Below are 14672 nucleotides of genomic sequence, written 5' to 3'. Positions count from 1 at the left end.
GACAGCCACCGACATACGTCATCCGCGTTTAGCACCTTTGAAGAATGTCAAAAATTATCCATTGCCGGTTTTATATCTTATTTATATATCATATATTTTAATCCAGTATCCAGTTGTGCGGCCAAGTCTGACGTCCGTGACCAGTGTGACGAACTTCATAGAAGAAACCTAATCAAACGTATCTGCTACTTGCCTATTTGCATAATTCCTTCATTTTTAACTCTCCCATTGACAATCTAGTTGCATCCATCCATTCCGGAACAGCCTGCATAGCTTTTTTAGCATTTAGTTCAATTTCTGTTGCTATTTTGGCCTTTACTGTTATTATTAATTCATCCGCATACGCAAATAGTCACGCACCGTTCGGAAAACATTGTGCTCATAGTACGTAGCTATACACGGCATTCCAAAGTAGTGGCCCTATGGAGCTCTAGCAAACTTCGCCTCAAACTAGCTAGCAAACTGCCTCGTTTGCGATAACTTTTTTTTATGTAGACAGTTGGAAATTACACTAACAAAATACAGAGTTTTCTTCCCTAGCTGAAGTATCAAGAATGAGTTGTCACTGGAGGCTATTAAAGGCATTGCATAACAGGATCAGCGGTCGCAACTGGCGTGTCCCGTTCCGGGTGTTACCCGATCTATGACCGATAGGACCGAACGATGCTTCTGGAACACACGCTGCATGCCTGACGAAAGTCCGTTTTCTTTTGCAATAATCCGGAGTGTCTTCTCTATGATTGCTCCAAATCCCTTAGTAAATGAACAAGTGAGACGTATAAAACTGTGGCTCTGATTACCTTCAAGCATTAGTACCACTTCTGCTGCCTTTTCCATGTAGCTAACACTATGCCTTATCTGATAGTTCTGGGCCCAACTCCGCAGCTATGCCAGAAAGTGTTTTGAGGAGGACCTTGGCTGTGATTGGTGGGACGCTATCTGGCCCATTTTTTTTTCACCTTGCTTAGTCCTCTTAGCTGTCGTAAGCATCTTTTACGTTTTGCAATGTAACGACCGGTGTTTTTCCTTCAACTGCATTACCCGTAGTCATTGATTCTTGAGCAACGTCCGCTTCGTGCTTGTTTCCACTAGTCCTTTAGTGCTAATTGTCAGGTAAACATGAGAGTCCTGCTTTTGTCATTGAATAGCCGGCGTTTTTCCTCTATTTTATTCTGTCTTCAGACCTACACAGGGAAGATTTGTCAAAAAATAGTTAAGCGTAAACAGTGTCTAGTACAAACATACACCGAACATTGGAGCCAAACTTGGCTAGAAAAAGGTATCAACGGCTGGCGGAGAAAGTGAGTTGGAAACCTACCGAGGTCACTGATAACTTGACAACATTCGACTCTACGAGGCGTATAAATGTGACCAGAATATTAGCCAACAACAGACGCCCGATTCCAAAATCGAATTAGCTTATTAAACGAATTAAGCATCTAACTTATATGGAACTTGTTAGCGTAATCCTTAAATATAATCAATCATGTTGGGTGCCGTTGCTTGTTGGGCCGAAGCTAAAAAGTTGCTTGAGCCATACGAAACATCCGGATCGAAAATTTCTTTTTTAATCGTCGTGCAAATCTGCATTAAATACTTCAACTAAGCTGCGGTTGATAGACTCAGACTTAAACTCGTAGGTAATAACAGACTGCGTTCTATTATCAGGACGTGCGATTTTTGGTCCCACCGCCTCCGAATGCTTCCTACAAAAAGACAACCTATGTAAGAGCAAAACAGTTTGCCTACTCTAAGTAGTACTTAACGACTTGGCACTCAACGCTTATGACCATATTTTTCGTAGAACAATCTCGAGTTCTGGTCCTCCGTGAAAAGAAAACTGTTAGCTCGTGCCCGTACGTAAATCGTAACCTGCTTTTGGCTCAGCAGAGGTGGGTACTTGGACCATCGGTAACAAAAGGAACCTTATGAAGCTTACAAATACTTCGTACTTTATAGCCAGTTCTACTGGCGACGTTAAGTATTGCTGTTTCAGACGGTTGGCTCTTCCCAACAGCACGAAATGAAGCATGTATCAGTGGTAACCGGTTTCAAAGTTCACGTTACGTACCTTTAGGTCCCAGCAATGATGGCCTGGTAGGTACTGTATTTGCCTACTAACCTTAGGAACGCATTGTGGTATACGTTCGAACCTGGGCATAGACAGACTTTGTTTCGTGCCAAGAGCTGGCCGTCTGATGGAATACCTCACATCGATACCGGACGTAAAAACCGGACGAGCGTAAAACATAGAGGTTTACTAGGCTGCCACCGCACTATTACAGGGACTGTGGACCCTTTGCTTAGTTCTAACCGTCTCTTGGTGATACCCGAATGCTGCGCTTGATTCTTTGAATCGAGCTTTGGAGCACGAGAAACGACTAATCACTTCTCTCTAATTCCAATAACCTCTTGTGACGTGTGGAGCTCATGATCGCCCAGGTGATAATACATTCTCCGGCGCTTTTGATAGATAGTGCGACTATTTCATCATCCAAGAGTTACCTTAAGCAAACGTCTCTAGAAGCGGTCATCAGTGCCATACATTAGGATCCTGCTGGTTAATCCCAATATATGGCCCATTAAAAAATGTTTATGTTCCGATTCCGAACAGCGTCACAGAATCACCAACGAATTAATAAACGATACTCAGTAGCTCAATAACGGCTACCGTACAGAAATACGTGTCGCTTCTCAGCTGCGAATAGATAAGTAGTGAGGCTTTCTGTCCTGCAGAATAGTTCCATGGAGCATTGGCCACAGGTTGCTGCTGACGTTTACATCACTGCAGTAGCGTGCAGGGTGTCTCAGATGCCCTTAGAATGAATAAATGCTATTATTTACGGATTGCACAGAATAGATAACTGGTTACATTTTTGTAACTGCATATTTTAATAACAATAGTTATAATCGATCAGTATCTAAAAAATTAACGTTTAATAACGCCGTTTGCGTTACTCTGTTTGGTGATGATTCCTGTTCTATAATTACAACATTTTACAACAAAATTACAATGTTCGCATTTCTTTGCGATCCTATCGAGGACGATTATGTACGATTTATGTAAGTAAGCCCCCCTCCCCCCCTCCCCCCAGGCATTTTTTTCCAGGATCAAGCCTTTTAGATGAAAAATACGCTTCATATGACTGCCTGTGTATCACTGTATTATAAAATCGTATACGATTTGTATTCATACCTAGCTTCTGACATTTTAGTCCACTTGCCATTGTTGTGGTGTACAAATTCTCTGTTATAGTATGTGAGTCTAGCATTCTAGTTGAAAGACTAGATGCGCTGTAATTTTAATATATTTTTTTCACTAATAAGTTCTTCCGTGTAACGTCATATCTTCAGATCGGTGCAGGTATTCTCTGATCTATCTATTTTGAGACGAATATTGTTTTGCATTGATCGCATATCGATAGTATTTTATGGCCCGAACATATGGCGCTGATAAATATACTCCATCATATATTAGACCTTATTTTTATTCGCAAAAGTCGTGTAGTATGCGCCATTTAAATCGTTAGCACTATCTATTATAAAGCTTTATCTCTCTTAGATGTTCATGCTCTTTTATACCATATGTTTTCTTTATTTTACTGGGCTGTTTTAGGTAGTTTGAAGGCCCTGTGATCTATTGTTCCTCCAAGTCATTCGTGCTCCTGTATTGTAGAAAATGAGTTATTTTTTTAATCCACTCACTCCGCAACCTGAGAGTTGTATGGAACGACTAATCCAATTGGCTTACAAATAGGCGCTCTAAGAATGCTGTAGTAGTAGGGTGGATGCGCGGCGAAATGGTCCTTCGGCAGTGTCTTTTTTATAGGGTCGAGGAGACGATTTGGAACTCACTGATCCTGAAGCACAGCTTAGAACTCCGGCTGCGGTTTACGTACCTCAGTTGTTTTCCTTAAGGATTATATTTGTTTTGGAGTATCGAATTTTTAAAGGAGCCTAGTTCGTCGCAAGTTCAAAAGCCGTCGATGAACGAGACTTAGCATAGGGTATTGATTAAAATATTTAGGTCCTGGCACGAGTTAGAGCAAGATTGCTTCCGCTATATGATGTCCTCCGTAGTGCATTTTACTCTATATCTTCTATATATGCACTTATGTATTCAAATAAACATTCATAGAATAAAAAAAAATTACGAGGTGTTATTTTTAACAAGGGTTTACCTCTAAAATGTCTAAATACTCTTCCTTGTTGATCACTACTCCATGGAGTCAGTCAGTCCATATCGTCGCGCCTGTTTCCCACACGATAGAAAACTAAAATAAAGAAGCAGGGATAATAACAGGATAACGAGACCACCCTGCTTAATCTAAAAAAATGCTTTGGTACATAGATTACCGTTTTTCAAACCTAACACAATTTCGAAAAGAACCGATCAGTGAGCGTCGGCTATGTGGAAATGCTGGCCGGCAAACTTGTTGTTTGACTAGACATTTGTTTCTAACAGATATTGAAGACAATTCAAAGGCGGGTGAGACGGCTTAATGAAGCAGACAAGAAAGGGTATCAGAAAGAAAAAAAGGACAGCGTCTCTACCGCTGAACGAAAGAGCGGATCACAGTAGATCAGTAAAGGAAAGTCCGCTGCGATAATACGACTCGCTCTGATTTTACAAAATATAGAAAATTTTCAATGAATACAGATTACTAGTAAACTTAGGACACTTCGGTAATTTAGATATGGTAACATTGACAGTGGATTTATTCCACACGTCACATTACTTGAGCCTATCTACCATGAACGGTCAACCCTTTATCATAATCTAACAATACAACCCGCCAGGTTTGGCTACTTTTATCGCCATTATCGTCCGTTCTTTGCAGAATGCCTTACTAATAGGTGTTATATATACATTATTGGATCGAGGTAGCCCGTTAAATTTGTAGCATTGAATACAGCTCGGGTTTTGACTGACCATATAAATCTACGCCGGATCTAGGATCAGGTGACTTCCTGAACAAATTGGCCTCGCATTCGTTTGACGATACGTCAGTGTATTTAATCATTCGAAATTGACAAACTTCGGGGATAACAAAACTCCTGTAGAAGTTAACCGAAAAGTTTTTTTAAATGCAAAACATCTAAGAATGAGACAAACGCTAATTGACACTGATAGGATCATCTGATTAGTTCAAATATCGAAGTCAAATGGTGGCGTAATTGTTACTCATTTGAGGCGAATTTGTCGGACCGTTTGTGGGGACAGTCAATCATACACTTTTAGACAAAGGTGACGCAGCATCAGATACCTATCATATACCGTAGCAGCAGCAGCAGCAGCAGCAGCAGCAGCGAAAACGAAATGGCTTCTTAAGTGGTATTTTGGTTTGTTGGGGGTCTTGGCTAGCAGTTCAACGTAAGCGATTCTTTAGTTCGGTCTACGCACAGCAGTCCTTTATATATGTATATATATTCGATCTGTTTGAAAACAAGAAAAAAAAAACAATTCTAATCGTAATGTTTTCAAAAAGCGGAAAAGCGATAACCAAGTTAGACGTTTAATAAAAACATAAATACTGCATATTAGTGTTGGGGCAGAAGAGCGCTCAGCTTGCCGGTGGGTGGGTTAGGCGTACAAGATGCCTGGGAAGATGTGCTAACAACAATAGATATCATAAGACTAGCCTCATGCATGAGTTCTATGGTTCAGTTGTTACCTACAACCCAATTTTATTCATAGTGTTCGTCCTAAAGATAGGCCATTGAGACGATGTTACAGAACGACACCGAGACTTATCATAGAAAGGTAACGGCACTTAACGAAAAGCTCCCAAGGAACCCGAAAGAGCGTCAGAAGAGCTAGGAATATTTTTCGTTATCATAGGAACTCTGGTACCCGCTTTATTTAATTTAATGGACATAGATGCAATGTTTTCTTTAGGGAGATGAATTGCGTCAGTGGACTGTTTTGTGTTTAAACGTGTGAAACGTTTAAAATGATTGGAGCGCCATTCAGTGTCATGTTTATGTACACGACATCTACACAGCGGTTACACTATCGATTACCAGCGTCAAACCTGGTGAAAAGCTAGCAATCATATATGGTGAATAGTATTCAAATTTTACCAGGATATAGAATTTTACGGAGATGCCCGTTTACAGTTAGCGTTATTGTACACTACAACAGGAAATTTCAGCGGGTCCAAATGTACCAAAAGAAGCGGGAGCTAGCAAAGTCAAATTCTAATATCTTATTTATTAGCTACCAAGTGGTAAATGTTACAGATAAACCAAATAACTCCAAAAAAAATCTCGGTTAGAAAACGTTTGTATGCAAATAGACAATATTACGTAGCTTTAAGACAGAACTAACAAGAAGGGGCCGTAAAAGGAATAGCGACGGACACTAGCGTAGATCATTTAGGAAGCAGGAATGCCCCACCGGCGAAAGCAATACACTGATTTACCGGTTCATTAGCGAGATAGTAGCCAGTAAGCTGACTACAAATCGTCTATCCACATGGAACCTGCGGAAGAAATCAGTACATTACCATAAACTCATGCAATTACTTCACACGGTGTATATAACATCGTCGATATAGACACGAATAATTGCAGAAGCACGTATCGGTGACCTGGAACTAATACGCTGAGTGTCTCGATATTCTGTGTCTAGTTATTAAGCCAACATGAATTGAACCATCATTCAAGCTAACTGGATCGGGGGATTATTCTGAAGGGTCGATAAGGAACAACAGTACAGGGCTGAGCTATCTGATCTATCGGGTCTGTCGCGGAATGCAACCAAGCACTTTGCATTTGACGGATAAATACGAAAACCTAAACTGCTACTGCAGAGAAAGTCACTTGTACTATAGAATACTGTAATCAGATTATTAAAACGTTGACGTCGGCTAGAGCTTTCTGATGGGTCAAAGCAGAAATTACTGCCATTTTTGTTCAATCGTTCGCAAAACATAGCGTAGCAATGATCTAGTATAGCTGCTAGCAGCACGTGTGATTCCCATGTAACTTGCGATGTAGTATTTAAACGAAATAAGTTTGTAGATTTATTAATTGGATTCCTTTGAATAATATGTTTCGAAAATCAAGAGACGCAACGTTCGAAAAAAGCGTTTAAAATGCGACGAGAGAAGATCAGTTACTTATACAAAAGCCGGAAACTGCGAGAGGCGCAGGAATTGAGCCTGCGGTCAAGGAAATCTTCACAAGCATTAAATGATGGACAAATCAAAACAGTGCTAATTCGAACCTGTAGCAATGTAGCCTATATTTGAGGAGAAAGGATTACTTTAGTCAAGTCTTTAGTCAAGGAAAATCTCAGAAAATGTTGACACACTACGTATCACAGTGTCTGAGTAGTTCTCAACGACCTAAAGAACGCTATAAGAATTGGGTTTGATTTGCCCCAAACAATTGATCGTCTGTGGATTTTTAAGGTGTAAGAAAGTTTCTGTCTTTGAGCGAAGAAATACACTCCAAACCTAACAAGGCCCAAAGAGGATCAATCTAGCGATATGCAATCGTGTAATGAAATTCAATATAGCTGCGCCCATCTATGTCATGCTGTTCGAAAGCAGAACCGCTATTCTTCATAGCGATATCTATAGCATAGTTGTTTTCAGAGCAGTCGAAGGAGTGCTCCTACAGGTGTCACGAATCAGTCCGAAGATCTGTCATCTTAAACGTATCCCCTCAGGTCAGCTATGCTTTGTCTATGAACTACTGGGACGGACTATCGCAATTTTCCAAGCAAACCGGATAGGCGTTTTTTTTCCAGATCTGAACTATGTCAACGGCGGGTTCGTAGCGGCCTCTTCATCCGTCGCATCTACAATCTTTCAATATTTAGAGAAGTGCTCTAAACTTGTAGTAAAGAGAACTGCTGTTTAGCCATTTCAGACTAGACCGCCTGATGCTTGAATCGATATTCGACTAATAGGTTGACTGGCAGAGGAAACCTAACAAGGCCCACTTGTCTCCGTCCCGTCTGTCAAAATGTTGAATCATACTCAATCAGTATGACTGTTAATCCATATAGAACTAAACAGTTTTCGCCTAATCATATCTTTTACCAAGTAAATCTGCCATATTACTATAAGTGAGGAAAGTCAAATTCTGAGATTGTGCAGCTAAGTATGAGATATGCTAACGATTCCCTGTTTCCTGTCAGAAGATCCCGAAGTTGCGCCTCTCTGAAAAGGGGAGTCAACTGGTTTCCCATTGGTCGTGACCATTTACCAAGGGCGCCGTTAGCAAACATACCACAGCGCAGGTAATTCTTGCTTAAATTTAGCCAGAACTCAAGCTAATGTTGAGGTCGCGAGGAGCTCAATAGACTCGTAAATTAGCTATATGAGGAATGAGAAGTGACACACGACATCGCCGAAAGGTAATAATAATAATAACAACTGTAATATATATGGTATATATAAAATAACGATAAAAATCACGGGCGCTGTTAATGATAAAGGTTCAACTACCTAGGTTTTTGCGAATGTTACCGTCATTGGCATCCAAGTCATGGACGGATCCACGTGGAGGCCGCCAGATCTAGTCCGAAATCAAATATCTAATCAATCCAGCTGCACTGCGAACATTCGAAATGGGCTTGCCTCGAAGACCCTAGGAGTTATAGTGAAGGGCGATAGCTGGGTTAAAGGCCCCGAAGAAGATATCGGATATCTAAGAAAACACCTTAATCAACGCAACATCCTCCCGCCGTAGTTTTTTCACTACGGATGTAATTATTGTTATTATGAAAATTATGGTGATATAGTAGTGATACTGGAACCAAGGGCTGGTTCAAGGACATACAGGGTGCCGTGGGAAGAACTACTTAATTGACCTTAAGGGTTCTGGAAGTTTCCTTGGAATGGATACTTAATGCCGTTCATTGGAAAAAGATACCAAATAACTGCTATTGTGCTAACTAGTGCGAGTGATCTTAAATATTTAAGCGCCATATGCATCTAGATCTCTTCAATAGAAATAATGCTATAATTTCAACGGTTATGTACTGTCTGTTGTGGCACAATGCCTTAATATGTAATCAATATAATCACAGCAAGCTGCAGGATCACTGACTTAAGTCGTGTGATACAGCCTATTGGTAAACTGCTCTCGAGCCATTGTTAGAAATTGGAAGGTATTTGATTAGCTAAATGAGAACTGGTCAATGTAGCCAACACAGGCTCTAAGTGAGCTGTTTCCAGAACTCCAGTTGAGTATTATATGACAATGCCGAATGTTCAGATCAGAAGACCGCTCTCAGAAGATAGCTCGTTGGATATCTGACATTTCATTTCCATCCAGTCTAGTACCATCAAATGAATTACTTTTCTCTTCCGAAATTCTCGTCACTCGTTTGCTGACGCTGCTGCCGTATGCATTCATAAGGCTCTATCTGTGAGTACCAGACGGTGCCTGCGAGCCAACGCGCTATGTGTAATGCCCCGTCTACGACGGCCGATTGTTACGTGCGTATTGTTTCTATAACGCTCCCAAACATAGCAGCCTGTAAATAACATCTCATAGTACATAGTGTGTACTGCTGTTTTTTGTAGGGGCTAATGTATTATTTGATACTCATTTGGAACGGCTTATTTGCCTTCCTGTTTTCGGCCAGATGCTTTGTTTGCCGTGGGCTCTTTGCCCTATTTATCATCGTGTATGAAGTTAGCTGGTACCGGTAACATAACAGTTTAGTCACATGTATGATCAAGTATACGCTTAACACGAATGTACTATGTACACAGGGTATGTAACATAGGAGGGATGCATACGAGGATGAAATTACAGCACATAAAGGGTCGTCTATGTACCGCGCTGACGCTAGCGCCCTTAACCATTTTCTGTCTTTTCCCATTGCGGGGTATTATGTAGCCTTCCTGGTCTGATAGTCACAAATATAGTTTTTCTTTGAGTTCGACGGGTGCCTTTAATCAAGGGTTTATCGCTATTGCTCCTTGTTCGATTTCAATCGAATTTATTCACGAATGCGTGCCTCTGGGATTACAAAACGGTTTTTCTAGAAGAAGATTTGTAAAAAAAATTGGCCAATTGGGTGTACAGTCAAACTAGCAGCGTATGCATTACCCGTATGTGTATTACGGAATTTGTCATGTTTTAAATAGCTGAAAAAATACGACAGAGAAAAAACGGAATACTTCAAATGTGTACGCCAAACTAACGGCTAGAATTTGCTAAATGGTTTATTATATTCATTATTCCTCAACGCGATGAAATATTGTCTAGCAATTGCATTCTCTGGCAGAGAATATGTGCGGTTTTTGCTGACTTGATAAAAAAAAATATCTCGTATTTATGCTGACATACATTTTGCGCATGGACTTGTCCATATAATACTATTGTAATACAAAGAGATTGCGTTTCTGGCCTGGGGAACCTTAATAATCAATACCTAATGATGTATCAGCGCCGATTGATTCAATCGATGAGTATTTGCGGGTTTGCATGGTAGCATAGCTTTCCTAAGAGCGGTTAAAATCAAACTGTAAGTAGACTCTAATGTGCGGCTCGACGAAGTAATCTACTGTGGTAGATAAAAGCTGTCGGCATCTGTAGATCTGACACCTGCGCAGTCGAGGTTCCGCTAACAAACTTCTGCCAAATGTTGTACGTAATTTGATGAATTGTGCCTGTTAGCTACTATTTTTTGTACTTCATCATCTCGAATGCTTTGCATATATCCCCTCTTCCTTTTGTCCTTTACCACTAACAACACTTCATGCCGAGCTGCCGGACTTTAACATTTTTTCCAACGTATTTTTATCATGATATGAATACTGTGTTGGCCAGTTCTACAACGATTTCTATTTCAAGGGAAATCCTAATGAGCCAATGAGTAGCTTGCAGCTCGTGATTTTTTAGTTTCCAGATCTTTCTGAAGTCATCGCTGGCATGATTAATGTCTTGTACATATGCATAACTGTACAGCATCGTGACATTGCTTCTAAGCGACTTTCACAAACCGATGGTGGTGGCCAGAAGCAACGGTATTCGTTTCCCACTGCTAGGATTCGACATTTTGCACGTAAAACGATCAGCTTTCTGTTCTGTGGAATCCTCCAGACGATTACGAGCCGATTGTCGCTTAAAGAAAGCTAGCTAGCTATTTTGAGTCAGAAGTGCTAACACGTCGGGCTCTTAACAAATATCCCGGTTCAGTTGATGTCAATGGCCGACATTGTAGACAAAGCATTGCAAAGCGTGCACCGTCAAATCCAAAGGTCAACAGAAAGCGAGGGAGATTTAGGAACAAGTAATGATGATAAAAATTCTGATGTTGGGTGCTACTTTTTAGATCCACTACTAGAACAACTACAATTAACAAAACGTGGAGACAGATGAAGTTGCAAATGTAAACTACAGTTGGTCGCAGACACAATGCTTTATCAATATGTCGAATCTGCTTCAGAAAAGAAAACGGGGATGACTCTAACGTCACTTGTCCTTCACGCAAACGCAATCTTTAAGAGGACTGTTTTCCGGACTCCGATTTGGAGCAACGTTATTCCGACTACTCCAATTATTTTACTTACGATTGGAACTATACAACCTACGAAACGTGTACGATGTTGATAAATTTCAGTATCTCACTGATGAGCGTTACTGCGGGTCCATCTAACTGCGGTACACCGTCGACATCTTGGCACGGTATTTATTGCAAAGCTGACTGTCGATAGTGCTGCATGTCTAAACACTTGACGGCGAACGTTGCTCCTGTCGACGTGCTAATACAAAACAAAAAATTTCAAATCATTCCAAAAATTGAACAAGTGAGGATCCCATCTTATATTGGACCTGCCAAACATTTAAAAAAAGAATGTACATACACTAGGCAGTTCCCCAAGTCAGGCATCGAAGAAATGCTCAAGGAAGTGCTCAAGAAGAAGTCAATGCACTTAAAAAAAATATGTCATGCGGCAATCAAAAGGCGGACCCAGATGAGGCTTGTGATGAAGGCAGTGAAGGAGGGCCATGCTGTGAAAAAAAACTGCAGCCTTAAAGACGACACAGTTTGCAGTGAGCTCAGCCAATGTTAGTCAATGTAGATTCGAGCTGAGACAACCATTTGGATGCAGCAAAACACTTAGGCAATTCTTCGAATTGTTCTATTCTGAAGCCCGCCAAATCGGAATCAAGGAGTTTGTATGGCGGGAAAATTCCAACCCATCTATGAAGTGCTTGGACTGCAGAGATGGCAAAAACTATTATCGAGTTTTTTGCACACGACGCCTAGACTGCGAGCCCATTGAGCCTAGTTTATATGCTGATGACGGCACACGGTGTGATCTGCTTTAAAGGCGAATATATAGATTTTTGTAAGATTCACGACTTGACGAGTTACTGAGTAAGCAGCAAAGCTCTCAGCTGTGCTGCGAGTTAAACGTTGTCTGCTTGCCTTTCCTTTATACCATGTAATCTGTACGAGTTATTGCCAAGATTTTGCCTATCAACGGATATCGCAATCAAGTACTCCGAACGAGGTACTTTTGCTACTTTTAGATATTTTTAGTTTGTCTATATGCTCGTGCATGATCTTTGAACCATCGATGGAAGAGCGCCCACTCCACTAAGTTGACTCTCGAAAATTGGCACGTAATCACATCGTGTTAACTTCACATATTCTACTATAGACCTATCTTGTAATTGATAACAATAATTTTCTAATATGGTAACTTTTTTTTTTTCGTTTATATAATATAATAACTATTTCACTCATGGCACAATGCCGAATATCAACGATTGATGAGGGTGCTATGACCCATATTATCAAATAGAGGCGTTTCCATTATTAAATAATAAGTATTACAATGTAAGGTAAACATAGGTTCGAATGAGTAGTAACAGTGTATTTCGAATATACGTCACTTAACGATTTAAAAGCTATCACCAAAAAAGATCTATTTTACCCTTTACTGTATATCCATTTACCTAGATAACTTGTATATATAATGTTTGCTTGCATAATATATAAAATTCGTACTACTGCGAAGTACCATTGCTAATGCGCTTGGAAGTTTTGAGATACTGCTACTTCGCTGCCTCTCCGGTCGTATTACGGCAGAACTAAGACACTTGCTAAGATTGTGTTTGATTCCAGTCAACTACGGTATCGAAAAAACATGGTAGTTAACTTATCTGTATTGAAAATGAAATACTACAATCAAGTATTACGACTAGCGGTGTATATCAACTACTATCTTAAATTGAATTCCTATAACTATAGTTCTTATGATTTTACAGCAGATCTGAAGCGATTCTGCAAGTTTTGATGCACATTTTTCGTTGGTTCAGTTTCAAAAGATCGCATGGGTATATATATATATATATATATATGGAATCCTTGTAGTAGCTCAATGGGCAATACATTTGCTTGATAATCTTTGGGCACATTGTGGTCTAGGTTCGAACCCGGGCATAGACACATTTCGTTTCGGGCTCATGGAATCCCTAAGGGCTATACTGGACGAAAAACTTGAAGCACAGAAGGTATGCATATAAATATGGCTGTCAACACGAAACATTGCGCCTACGCGTACATTTCTATCTAGACCATTACTTGTCCTTGAGCTTACAGTTATTGCGCTTAATCTATTCCCTTGAGCCTTCGCAGTGTTCGCGCTTCTCTTTTAAAATATCCGTACAAGCTTATGCTGTAGCCTTGGTCCAGTTATTCTAGGATTGATCACCTAACTGAAATGATCCTACTTACCTATCTATCTGACTAGCTACCTTCTGCGATGTTCCAATCGACCTAACTGTCCTACTGTAATTATTATATTATTACAAGCGCATCCGGTGACCTTTGAAATTGAAACACTTTAAAATCTTGCTGGTGCTTCTAGAAATTTTTGATTAAAAATCAATTTACTATAAAAGAAGTAAGTTTCCTTAAAGCTGAGGTGCTGCGAAAATGTTAGGTAAGAATGCGTTAAGCAAAAGAAGAGTACGTTAATTTAGGAACCAAGACTGGAATTTTGAAGACCAGTGAGGAGAACAAAAACAGATTGTTACAATTCAAAAGGCTTTTCACACAAGCAGAGCTTGGAGCCTAACGGCTTTGTTAATGCTTATCACTCAAGTACTTCAAATGTGGAAACTGAGTAGGTAGTTTCAATAAATAAATTTTCCATGAATTGACTTTAGCCAAGTATTTTGCACGTACCATTTGCAAAACTTTTTTAAACAAGAAGACCCCCTCTGAAACAAATCATGGTTCTTCTCTATCGCGAGCCGGAAAGGAACCGAGCTCGGTGGCGGCCTTGGGCAGGTTCGACTACTTGATAAGAACGCCAGGTCGCATCGTCACGTTTAAAGTACTGTTGGCACTAGATTTTAACTTGCTCGTAAGATTACGGGCTTCTCTATGTCCTAAAAAAAGGTCACTAGAGGCCAAAAATATTCCAGTATCGATTTACTTCTATCTTTCTAAAATCCAATGTTGCGTCTATGCAGAGCCTAGAAGGTAAATAACTTCCCTTCAATATAGACCTTTGGAAAACTCTGGACGATTTTCCAGCAACCGCACTAAGGAGTGCTCAATGTGTTTAACTTACTCACACACTTTATGGGAGAGAAGAACTATTTCCTGAATGTATCGACAAAATCTTATGCGCAATTCTCTTAGGATGAAGTTCTACCAGCTTGCAAAATCAGCTAGAATG

The sequence above is a fragment of the Varroa jacobsoni genome, unplaced genomic scaffold (assembly GCF_002532875.2).
Source record: "Varroa jacobsoni isolate VJ856 unplaced genomic scaffold, vjacob_1.0 scaffold_341, whole genome shotgun sequence".
NCBI classification, from domain to species: Eukaryota; Metazoa; Arthropoda; class Arachnida; order Mesostigmata; family Varroidae; genus Varroa; species Varroa jacobsoni.
The sequence above is the reverse complement of the archived record's forward strand: the minus strand, read 5'-3'. Positions refer to the sequence as shown.